The 13,080-nt window shown below is 46.1% G+C and overlaps 1 protein-coding gene across 1 annotated transcript in view; it reads right to left on the bottom strand.

Annotated features, from left to right (window-relative positions):
* Window positions 1-13,080, bottom strand: part of LOC129345063 (autism susceptibility gene 2 protein-like) — a 955,148-nt gene that overhangs the window by 202,644 nt on the left and 739,424 nt on the right.

Genomic DNA, 13,080 nt, shown 5'->3' with positions numbered 1-13,080 from the left:
ACAAGGAGATACTGTCTGTCAAGAGCCCATCGCTGTTTTGTAGGCAGCAGGTCCCCAGATCAAAGCCTAGCATCTCCCGTTAAAGGAGCTCAGGTCGCCAGTGATGGGAAAATGCCTCCCCTGCCTGAGCTAGTGCTAGAAGAAACAGTACTGGGCTCAAAGGACCATCTTTTTTAGGGAACGTAGCTTCCTTCCAACATTGTGGCTCAATAGTAGAACTCCCACGTTTAGGCCCCATTAAAGAGTCTCGGGTAACAAAGTTAAAAAAAACAACAACACTTGAGACCCTGGACAGTCACTGGCAGTCAGAGTGGACAACGCATACACATATTGAGTCACACTATCAGTCTATTTTGACCTCCACCACCAGTAGCTCTCTAAGATCTCAGGAAAAGGGCTTTGATGTCATCTCCTACCAGATCCTTTTGTAGCTGGGGGATGGAACCAGAGACCTTCTTCACTCAGAGCAAATGTTGTACCACTGAGGTACAGCACTGCCTCTGTGCAAAGTTAGGCTGACCCACAGGGTTGCCAGGTCCCCTTATCCTACCAGCGGAAGGGGGGAACCCAGCATTCACCTTCCTTGGTGATGATGTGATGATATCACTTCCGGGAAGTGATGTCATCACATAAGGCTCGGGAGCACTTCTGCATTTCACAGCAGGCCGATTTGGGCCCCAAATAGCCCCAATTCAACCCATTTGGGGCCCAAATCAGCCCACTGCGAAGCATAAAAGTACTTTATGTGCCGGGGTGGCACAATGTTATCAGATGACACAATGTCATTGTTGTGCTGCTTCAAGAGTGCACCTGGGAGGCCTTTTCCCCCACGTTGCCCCTTGCTGACCAGGAGAGTGGCGGGGGTGGTGGAGGGTGGGAGTGGGGAATCCCCCTCCCCAACCAAGACACCTGACAGTCCTATGTGACTCAGTATAAGACATCTACAAAAGTTCCCTATATATTGCCACAGGACAGATACTTCCTGCAGAAGCATAAGAAAAACAAATAAGGGGAAAAAAGCCAAATGGAAAGAAACCCTGCTCTCTCACCCCTCCCCTTGCATAAAAAAAGAATTAAAATGGGGCGGGGCCATGGCTTGGTGGTAGAGCATCTGCGTGGCATGCAGAAGGTCCCAGGTTCAATTCCCGGCATTTCGAGTTAAAAGGACCAGGCAGCAGGCAATATGAAAGCAGGGCTGGATCTACATTTGCTGGTGTCCAGGGCAGCTGAAGACTAGCCACTTGCCTGCGTGCACAGCACACGTGCGCTCCTGGTGCTGCGTGAAGATGTCACTTCCGTGATGTCATCACGCAGGGCAGCGAATGCCGCCCTGCAGCAAGCTGGCTGTCCCGGTGCACCGCAGAGCTGGCGCCTGCCCCGCAGAGCCACCTGCCCCTGCAGAGCCCCGCAGAGCCACCTGCCCCACAGAGCTGCTTGCCCCGCACGACAGGGGGTGCACAGCAAGTGCGCCCCCATCTCCTGTTGCCCACGCGCTCCTGGGGCTGGCAACTGCACCCAGCGCCCCCTCTTTGGCGGCGCAGGGGGCAGACTACCCCCCTTGCCCCCCCTGTCGATCCGGCCCTGTGTAAAAGACCTTTGCCTGAGCCCTTGGAGAGTTGCTGCCAGTCAAAGTAGACAATTCTGACCTTGATGGACCAGAGTTTGATTCAATACAAGGCAGCTACACGTGAGTATCCTGTCACAAACTGGCCAACTACAGACAGCATTGCTGAGGAACAGTAAAAAAAAACTCTAACAAACGCCAGGATATCAAAAAAAAAAAAAAACCAGCAGTGGCAACAGAAACACCAGAAAAGAACAACAACAAAATATTTCCTTCCTGCAGGCCGACCAAGATTAGTTTTAAAAATTAATGTAAATGAGTAACACAGCAAGTGCCTTCATTAAATTATGAGGCCACGCCATGTACACACAGTCGTGTTTCCACCACTTTTATCTGAAAAGGTGCTCATTGTTTATGATGGTGTGAAAAGCTGTTTTCCTCCAAACAGGCCTGTTTCATTAAGAAATTGGATTCTTGCCATGGACTTATTTTCTTAGCGTTGAAGCAAGGCCCAGTATCAAAGAGAGGCAGGAACATGGAGGTGTTGGGAGGGAGGAGGGAAGCATTACACAGACTTGCTTTATGTTTACTACCCAGAATGTAAGTCAAAATGGCCCATTTAGAATTGACTTGAGCACCCCATATTTTCATTTGGATATCTTGTTTGCAATTTAAATGAGCATATTCAAACATTGAGTAGGGTTACCAGCTGGCCTGGAGAAAAATGTCCTCTCCCTTTAATAGATTTTAGTGGGATGCTATTTACCAGATAATCTTATTCACCCCCTGCCATGAAAAGCTTAATCTGGCCATTTTCAAATGATATACCTCCAGGGCTCATTTTGAGGGGGAATGTGCAGGAACACAGTTCTGGCAGTTCCCCAAAGAGGTCACATGTCAGGTGGCCCCACCCACCTGACTCTCAGCCATTTTGGGCCCGTTTCAGCCTGGATTGGGGCCAAAATGTCCCAGATCAGGCCTCTGACAGGTGGTGGATCATTCTTCCACTCAGCAGCGGCCCAATCCTGACTATTTTGGGCCCCTTTCGGCCATTTTCAGCCCCTTTTTGCCATTTTGGGACCAATTTCGGCCCTAAATGGCCAGGATTGGGTCCAAAACAGCCAAGATAGGTGATGTCAGGGGGTGTGGCACATGCAAATCAGTTATGCTAATGACACACCTCTGGTGATGTCAAGGGGCATGGCATCTGCTAATGAGTTATGTTAATGAGTTATGCTAATGAGTCCCTCCAGCTCTTTTTCTATGAAATGACCCCTGTATATCAGGGGGACAGAACATTCTTTTCAGGCCAGTTGGCAACCATAACAGTTAGCAAAATTCAATGTCAGATAGGCAGACAGCAGGTAGCGGCCACTGGTACATGCTCAGAACTTAATGGATTGCTAGGGTTGATGGAAAGCGAACTTTTCTCAGCATTCTGATTCCGTTTGGGAAGTAAAAAAAACTACAATTCCCACCAAATCCAGCAGGAAATCATGCTGAGGAAGAGTAGGAAGTGTAGTTTGCATAGAAGATAGAATATAACTGGATCCTGTTGGCAGGACCGCCTCTCACCATATGTTTCCTGGAGGGTGCTTTGCTCGGTAAATAGACATCTGCTGGTGACAGGGTTGCCAGGCCCCCCTGTACTCCCAGCGGAGTACTCCCGCCTATGTTTTAATCCTCTCCTTCACACGCGTGCTTTGCATGTGTGCGCCCCCGGGCTTCTGCAATAATGTCACTTCTGGGAAGTGACATCATCAGGCAGAGCAGCCCCCCCCCCACTCCATAGGGGCCCCAATTCGGGCCCAATTCAGCTTGGAACGGGCCACTGCCTTGCGGGGGAGCACTCCCCCACTCTGCAGTGGTTCAATTCTGGCTGATTTAAGCCTGAACCAGGCCATTTCGGGCCCGCGGGAGCATGCCATGCAGCCTTGGAGCACACCCATGAGGTCCGTGCCTCCCCTGCTGGCCAGGTAAACGGGGTGAGGGTGGAGGGTGTGAGCGGGGGATCCCCCACCCCCGGCAGGGGAATGGCAACTCTAACTGGTGGTCCTTGGCCCCAAGGAGGTTCACCTTGCCTTGACTAGGATCAGGGCTTTCTTGGTCCTGGTACCAACCTGGTGGAACTCGCTGTCTCAGAAGACAGGCTCAGCAGGACTTGCTATCATTCCACCAGGCCTGTAAGACAGAGATGTTCCGCCAGGCATATGATGGTTGAGGCAGGCAAACCATCCAACTGGCCTCCTGCCATAGACGGAGTGTATACCCCTCTAGTCCTGCTGCTTATCAACTGGCCACCCTGCCCCACAGATTTGTTGATATTGGAGAGTTGCACAATATGTGCGCTGCTGTTTTAATGAATTGTATACTGAAGTGTTTATATTTCTTCTGCTGCTCTGTGTGATTTTATTGTTGGTTGTAATCCACTCTGAGCCCGCTTGCGGGGTGAGCGGAATGTAATTCTAAATCAATCAATCAAATCAATCAATCAATAAATGTTAAAGATCCAGTTTCTGTGTCAAATTGTGTTCAGTTTCCTGAGCTTATTGGAAGAGGGCCTGAATAAAAGCTATGTGATATTAGTTATTGTAGATTTTCCGGGCTGTATGGCCGTGGTATTGGCATTGTAGTTCTTGACGTTTCGCCGGCAGCTGTGGCTGGCATCTTCAGAGGTGTAGCACCGAAAGACACACTGTGACACTGAGAGATCTCTGTCTTTTGGTGCTACACCTCTGAAGATGCCAGTCACAGCTGCCGGCGAAACGTCAGGAACTACAATGCCAAGACCGCGGCCACACAGCCCGGAAAATCTACAACAACCATCATTCTCCGGCTGTGAAAGCCTTCGACAATATAACGTGATGTTGGCTCAAAGTCTGCTGTTGAAGGGAATGGTATGTCAAGGAAATTCCCCTAGAAGTCAGTATGAAGGCACAGAGCCGGCAAGGAGACGTTCTGGGTTTTGTGGGGGAAAGAAATGATATATGAGATATGAGATTTCCACAACAGTACAAAAATGCTACCCAATGATGCCCTGGCAATGCTCCCATTTAACAGTGGCACCTCCCACTTGGCCTCTATTCAACTGCCTCCAGTTCTTTCAAAGGTTTTATACATTTCACTATATTAGAGCTTGAGTGTGGCTAATGAAAACTCCCTGAACTTCCAGCACACCAGATCAGCCGCCTTTAGCAGGAAAAACATTCAGAAAGGGACCAGGGGACCACTTGGGTAGCGAGTGCAGACATATTGATCATACACACTCACAACTGGGAACTATGAAGGTTCTTTGCTAATTGGCAAAAAAAAAATTTCCCAAGCAGCTCTCCTATGTTTCACTGCGACAAACTCCTATAAAATTATTGTTTCCAAGGATGAGGAAGGAATAGTTACAACTGATTATGGAAGATACGGAGTGTCCATCATTTTGAGAGGCGGATAATGATCAAATTTCTGAAGAGGGGGGCCTGTCCATTTATCCTGGATGTTTGCATTAGAGAGGCTGGGATCATTGCAAACAAAGCACTTAAAGAAAATACTTTACTCTGTGAACAACAGTCATTTTTCTCTTGATTCCCCATAGTCCCAAACAGCTAATACAATTGTAATTTAAAGAGTTTATGCACTGTATCTGCCATTGCAGTCAGTGGCATTCGGTGCCACACTAGGCAACTGGCTATAGATCCAGAGGAATTAGCCGTGTTAGTCTGCAGTTGCAAAATAGTAAAGAGTCCAGTAGCACCTTTAAGACTAACCAACTTTATTGTAGCATAAGCTTTCGAGAACCACAGTTCTCCTCGTCAGATGCACTATTAGGCAACTAATCTTGCACTATTAGGCAAGATTACTATTAGGCAACTGGCTGGTAGTCACTCATCACTGGTATGTTCTCAGAATATGCTGGGTTGCTGACAAAGTCACATAATGCTGCAAGGTTTGGAGCAGGGAGAAGGAAAGTCTTCCAGTTTCCCTCCCATGTAGGTTTGCCAGGCCAAGTCTGGCAATGAGTAGGAGGGTTAGATGCAGGGAAAATGGGGAGAGGGAGTGACATTAGCTGTGTAGGGACATCACTTTGGGTTAAAACCATGAAGCGGCATAGGGTAGCTCTAGGAATTGCCAGAAACTCTATGGTAAAACTTTATGGCAAGAGTTGCTGGGGCTTTTTTAATTGATTAAAGAAATTCGGCCACTACTCAGCTGGAAGGAATGCCACATTCTCCACAAACTCCTTCATTCTTAGGCACTACTCACAAAATCTCCAGGCATTTGCCAAGGCTCTGCTGGCAACCCTAGGAGGAAGTAACGCTGCCCCATTTCAACAAAGAAAGCAATAGAATGCAAAATGTTATGTGCTGAAGTTGGGAGGGGGAGCTTCTGTAGCATAGCAGTTAAGTAGGTGGGTTGCAAATCAGCACTCTACTGGTTTGAATCCCACTACTGGGAATTCTGCAGGTGGGCTTAGGTCGGCCGCTCTTCTCAGCCCCAGCTGTATTGTGGGGATAATAATAACACGGACTTTGTTCACTGCTCTGAGTGGGACACTAGTCTGTCTGGATGGAGTGGCATATAAGTGCAGTAACCATTCTCTTTGGTTCAGCTTAAAGCCTATTTTTGATATTGACCTCCATGGTACATGCAGGGCTTTGTTTCTGGGAAAAGAGGTGGTGGAACTCAGTGGATTGCCCTTGGAGAAAATGGTCACATGGCTGGTGGCCCCGCCCCCTGATCTCCAGACAGAGGGGAGTTTAGATTGCCCTCTGCGCCGCTCGGTGCGGAGGGCAATCTAAACTCCCTTCTGTCTGGAGATCAGGGGGCAGGGCCACCAGCCATGTGACCATTTTCTAGAGGTTCTGGAACTCCGTCCCACCACGTTCCAGCTGAAAAAAAGCCCTGGGTACATGCCATCTTTTAACAAACAAGAGGAAATCCGACTCGGATGACGCTCAGTACACTAACAAGATTCCAAGACAGGTTTTTTTTCAAAGCACTTTGGTGAGCTGCTTGCTTCACTGTCCCTGACTGCACCTTGACAGTGAGGTGAACTGTGCTGGCATTTGTGAAAGTAACACTCCTCAGTAATCTGGAGGATTAGTTAAGACTCTCTAGATCATTGTTCCACTATCAGACCTGGCTGAACTTAATAGCCAATGATTTTATCCTGCAACCAGCATGTGCAAATGGAATTAAATTCCTTCATATCATCTCCTCCTCTTGATTTTGGTTCCCCCAGAATGGTTCAGCTATGCAGGAGCAAAAAGGAAAAATGTGCACAAATCTAAGAACATTACTTGCTCCTTTTAGCATTAAGATTAAGATTTTTCATTGTTAATCAGGGAAGCACGTGAGTTCCGATATCAGCTGGCAGCACAAAGCAATACAACAACACAGCCCACGTGGTGCAGGGTTGTATACGAGGTTACAGGAGGGGCTATGGCTCAATGGCAGAACATCTGCTTTGTATGTAGAAGGCCATGGATTTAGTTCCTGGCATCTCTGATGAAACGGACCAGGAAGCAGATTATGCGAAAGACCTCTGCCTGAGACCCTGTACAGCTGCTGACAGTCAGAGTAGACAGTACTGACCTTAATAGATGACGGATCTGACTCTGTACGAGGCAGTCCCATGTATTCATAGGTCCAAGGTTGTTTTGAAGTGCACTAGAAATCCCGTATGACGATCAGTTGAACATGAATTTGCCTTCTCCATCCAAGTCTTCCTGCCTGGTAAAGATATGAACTCCAGAATCCCTAAGTTGGTAACTCTGGGCTGGAAAATAACTACAGACTGGAAGTGGCGCTTGGGGATGGACCTCAGCAGGGCATAATGCTATAGAGTCCATCCTCCAAACAACTACAACTGCAACATTCCATTTATATACCACCCTTCAGGACAACTTAACATCCACTCAGAGCAGTTTACAAAGTATGTTATTATTATCCCCACAACAATCACCCTATGAGGTGGGTGGGGCTGAGAGAGCTCTGAGAAGTTGTGACTAGCCCAAGGTCACCCAGCTGGCTTCAAGCGGAGGAATGGGGAATCAAACCTGGCTCTCCAGATTAGAGTCCTGCCGCTCTGAACCACTACACCAAACTGGCCACAGCCAAAGCAGCCGTTTTCTCCAGGGAGACTGATATCTGTAGTCTAGAGATCAGCTGTAATTCTGGGAAATCTCCAACCCCCAGCCAGATGTTGGAAATCTATTCTTAATTAACATTCATTTTTAAAAATAGAGATGGCAAAACCCAGTCATCTTGATTCAGACTGGGTCCAGTTGTTCCACATTTTTCACAGTTGTCTTGGGGCAAAGTGCAGGATTTTTCCAGGAGTTCTATGAAAGTTCAGAAAAAATAGACCTGCTTAGGAATGCTTTACCTACCACCTGCTCTGCCCAGCCTCCCCTGCTATCAGTTTCCCTCATCTCCATTTCTCAAATTTACCCCTCAAGAGTGGTGAGGGAAGGAAAGCTAGTGGTAGTGCAGTCTGTGGAAAGCTGGTGCCTAGTGGGACTCATTAAGAGCTGAACTTCAGAGGAGAGTTTGGCTTAGCTCTTAACAGCTCAGCTCTTAAGTTTGTGTCAGAGTGTCAGTTTGTTTGTCAGTTCTCTAGCCAGAGTTACGCCATTTTAATTTGCTATAATCTGTAGTTGTTTAGTTTTCCTCCCTCTAGGCCCAGGTGGTGCCCAGGCCGCATATATCCATGGGAGCGAAGAGTTCTTATCAGCCCGTTGCGGCCGAAGACCTTGATGTCCTTGTCTTCCCATGCCTTCGCAGACAGGACTAAGGGGGGAGGCTGGGAATGGGTGTTTGAAGTGTTGTTACTTTCATTTCATGTGTCATTCTCAACAAAGCTTTCGTTCAGCCAAGGGCCTCAAGCCTTTGGATTGTGGACACCTGTATCCTGAGCATAATTTTCCAATAAACCTTTTGAAACCAAGAAACCTTGTGCTTCTTGCAGAAGGGGGAGACGAACTCTAGATAACTGGAATTCCATAGTCTGACAGTTTGGCTTAACAGGTGGAGATCATTTCCAGCTTCTCCAATTCCATAACTTGGCACCATCCCTAATAAAATCGACATTGCTATAAATATAGTCCTAAGTCCGTGCTTCAGAATAGTGATGGTATCTTTTTGAGTGTGGCTATGAGTCTCTCTACAGAAGACATCTTACACAAGGATGCTCAAATGTAGGGAGGTGCAATGTTAGCTGGGAAGCTTAGTTTAAATTTCACCTCTCTACATGAGGGTAGTTTAAAAAGACATCTTGCGGAGATCGCGCCTCAGAGGATTTGTTAATTTCATCTTTGCCTCCCAGCAGACTCTGTCAAGATGAAATTAACAAATCCTCTGAGCAGAGATCTCTGTGGGCTCTGTCTTTTTAAACTACCCTCTTGTAGAGAGGTGAAATTTAAACTACGCTTCCCAGCTAACATTGCATCTCCCTACACTTTAGCATCCCGGTGTAAGATGTCTCGTGTAGAGAGACTCATAGAGTGACTGTTGAACTAGGACCTGAGACAACTGGGTCTGAATTCCCACTTTACCATGGAAGACTGCAGGGTGAGAGATGTCCCACTACATTCCAGCTGAGTACACATGTAGTTGACTTACACTGAATGAGACTGTTGGTCCCTCAAAGTCAATAGTGTCTACTCAGACTGGCGGTGTCTCTTCAGGGTTTCAGACAGAAGTCTTTCGCATTACCTGCCACCAGGACCTTTAACTGGAGATGCTGGGAATTGAACCTGGGACGTTCTGCATGCAAAGCAGACGCTTTACTACTAAGCCACTGCCCTTTCCCAGATTTGGGTAGCCCAAATTACCTCATAAGGTTGTTGTTGTCAGGACAGAATGCAGGAGGGGGAAAACACAGTGATAAGCTACTTTGGGTCTGGCTTAGGGAGGAGAGAGAAAATAAAACAGATAAATAAAATCATAAGAGCCTTTTTTATGAACTGCAAAAGATGGTCTAAAAACTACGAGAGCACTGAAAACAGAGTCTGAAGCAATACAGTCCTCCCCCCCCCCCGCTTAAATTGCCCTATAACAAATCTTCAGTTATTCTTAACATAAAGACATACAGGTAAGGGGTAGGGAAAACAGGTCAAAAGTCTAGACAAGACTTTCTTTCAACTCACTAGGGAGTCATTTTATAATAACTGCATGAGGAAATTATTTAGGTTGCACACACAATGCCCCCTTTTAAAAATATATAGCAGCCTATCAGGCTATCTTCAAAGGTCAAAGGGCCTACATGTTCAGAAGAATGGATTTCTGTTTGGGCAAGGAAAGAGGCTTGTCAGTCTAATTCATAAACAGTTAAGTGCTAATAAAGCTAGTTAAAGATTAAAAATAAATAAAACAGGACCCTCTATGAACCTCAGGTCTTCAACACATATCTTAATGTAAGAATGTCTGCCATTTTTCCTGACTCTTGAAACCCATGCTGATTTTTATTTAAATCTAGAAGATAAAACCACAGCAATGTTCCAAATGAAGGTGGCCTTCATTTCATAAAATGGCACAGTATTATTTTTAGACCCAAAAACAAAGACAGAATTCATGTGCCAGCTAAAATGTGTGGTATGCACTTATATAATGTTTAAAAACAAATAGTCAACGCAGAAAGACTGAAAATCACATTTTATCCTTCCTACATTTTGTGTGATGAAGCTATGAACAGATGTAATTTTGTTTGCCACTGGTCAACATGAACATACTGACACCTATTGGCAGAAGACATGTATTATACAAAGATTTAACAGAAAAAAATTCTTTTAAAAAACCCTGGGAATTGATGTATTTCAGTCCCAAGAGGATGCACTTCTAAAACAGATATGCACTCTAATCCAGACAATCAATTTTTGAGCATTCTCTGTGAGAAACAAAAAACTCCACTCAAGGGGAGTGGGTCTACAGACCCAGGGAATCTCCACATTTGCAGAAAATTCAGAGAATTAAAAAAGTGAGTATTTTGGCTTTTAAGAAGCTTTACAAATGATATGTTTTGATGCAATGTCACAAAATCTCAGCTGCCATTTTGAGAGTTGCTTGGTTACTCCAAGAAACATTGCTGACGTGGGAGCCACGTTGGGGAGATTGGGGCGGAACGAAGCAGCGGGAGTGTGGTGGTAGGAAACTCTTCTAAGGCACTCTATTAAAGAAGAGAGGGTCTGTTTTCTTTCCACGACAAGACAACACCCGCTTTAGCAGTAGTTTTACAGATACCATGGATGTCCAAAAGATAAATAAGTGGGTTCTAGATCCAATCAAACCTGAATTCTCCCTAGAAACTAAAATGACAAAACAGAGCCTATCATATTTTGGTCACTGGTCTCCTGCCAGCTAGGGGGCTATATGGTATCTACATAGTGGCCTGCCCCCCATGCTTGTGATGTTGTGGAGCAATATTGAACACACACCTGCCCCTTTCTATGTTGGTCGACAAGGAAGTGTGAAGGAGACCCATCCAGGAATGTTGGAAGTTATATTGTTGAGATCTCTAAGTCTGAAAGTTACACCCTCTTGAGATCTGTGATTTTATTGTCTTATTTTGGTATTTTATTACCGTTGTAACCCGCCCTGAGCTCGCTTGCAGGGAGGGTGGGCTAAAAATCAAATAAACTAAACTAAAGACAAGACTTACTGGAAAGACAATAATGCTAGGAAAGTTGGGAGGCAGTAGGGAAAGAGGAAGACCCCAAATAAGATGGTTTGGACTCCATAAAGGAAGTCACAGCTTCTAGTGTGCGGTATCTGCACAAGGCTGTTTATGAAAGGACATTTTGAACCTTGTTAATTCCTAGGGTCACCATAAGTTGGAAGTGACTTTATGGCACATAATGCACACACAACAATTAATCACTAATTCCCCCACACATATCAATTTATCGATGAACAAAAAATATTGAAATGTGTGCCTTTTACTGGGAAAACTGAAAGCAATGAATAAGAAAGTAAGGAACAATAGGTTCAAGCAGGGCTTTTTTCCAGCTGGAACGTGGTGGAACAGAGTTCCGGAACCTCTTGAAAATGGTCGCTGGAGCGGCACGGAGGGTAATCTAAACTCCCCTCTGTTTGGAGATCAGGGGGCGTGGCCACCAGCCATGTGACCATTTTCTCCGAGGGCAAACCCACTGGGTTCCACCACCTCTTTCCCCCCCAAAAAAGCCCTGGGTTCAAGTCTCACAAGGGAGAAGCATCATCAAACTGGAAATTTTGGAAGGCATCAAAACTGAACGAATGAGAAATTCAAATTTGTCCTTAACTCTGCCAAAACGATGAAGCTCAATCTGAGGCCCACCCCAGCTCTCTTTAAGCATATTCTTCCGGAGAATAGAAGAAAGCTAGTTTGTTCCAGCCGGATGAAGCAATTTTGTTTTACCGGCATGCCCTTTCTGGTCTGGAAAGTTACTCCTATTGAGTAAGAAGATTAGCTGGAAAGGTGTTTGTCAGGTGTAGGAGATTCCGCACACTTGTCTGCATTAACATTCACCGAGCCTTTGCCTCCATCAATTTGCATAGCATAGGGTCAGAGAGGCAGCCTGATTCTGCCACAGCTCTACGGTTTCGATGGGGTCACGCCGGTGACATATGAAAATAACCCCACTTTAATTGATACCCAAGCTGCCGAGTGGTTGAATTCATAAAATCCCTTCAGCCCCCTACCTTGTAAGTCTAATGTTAATGTACGGCCCCATTTGCTGAAAGGTGCCAGAGACCATAATGTTCTTGCACAGCTGAGGCAATCAAGGCTTTGAAAAATTCATGCTGTGCTCTGCAAACCTGACAGTTTCTCCAGTGCCAATGCTAAATTTCTAAAATGAGAAAGACCACGGCTCAAGCTGGTTTGAATGCCACTCCAGCCTACCCTCTAATCCCAGCGATGTGGGGAAGTTGGTTGGAGTAATTCAGTGATGAAGGAAGATATTTGCAGCTAAAGCTGAATCAAAATTACATTCTCTAACTCTTAAGAAAACCCATTGTTTTTCTTTTCCCAGAAGCTGTCCTACATTTTGGCTTATATTTAGTGATGGTGGAACACCGCCAGGCTCAACTGGAAGCTGCTGCTATTTCTGGAAACTCAGAGATGCATAGCAGGGGCATTGGCAAGTTTTGAACAGAATGCTCAAGAATTTCACGTGCAGATGCATTCATGCATGGAGGGGCCCCTTGAGCCCCACTATTATTGCCTCCTTCCCAAGTATAAAATCTTACCTTGGGGGGTTGTGATAGCAGAGGCAGAAGTGGGTTGGCCAAGGCCACCAGGAAAAGTCCTGGTGGACCAATGGCTGGGGGGTGGGGGGTGGTCCAACCACCTCTTTTGGGCCACCTGGACACCAAGCAAGAAGATGCCCTCACCCTTTGTGGGGTGGGGAAGGTGGCACCTGGCCAAACTCTGTGCAACAAAGTAGGTGACCAGCCAAGCTACCGCACAGCATGAGGGTAGCTGGGCAGGCACTTTCTTTCTTTCTTTCTTTCTTTCTTTCTTTCTTTCTTTCTTTCTTTCTTTC

This window comes from Eublepharis macularius, chromosome 17 (assembly GCF_028583425.1).
Source record: "Eublepharis macularius isolate TG4126 chromosome 17, MPM_Emac_v1.0, whole genome shotgun sequence".
Taxonomy (NCBI): Eukaryota; Metazoa; Chordata; class Lepidosauria; order Squamata; family Eublepharidae; genus Eublepharis; species Eublepharis macularius.
Note: the sequence above shows the minus strand (reverse complement) of the source record. Positions and strands in the feature narration are given on the sequence as shown.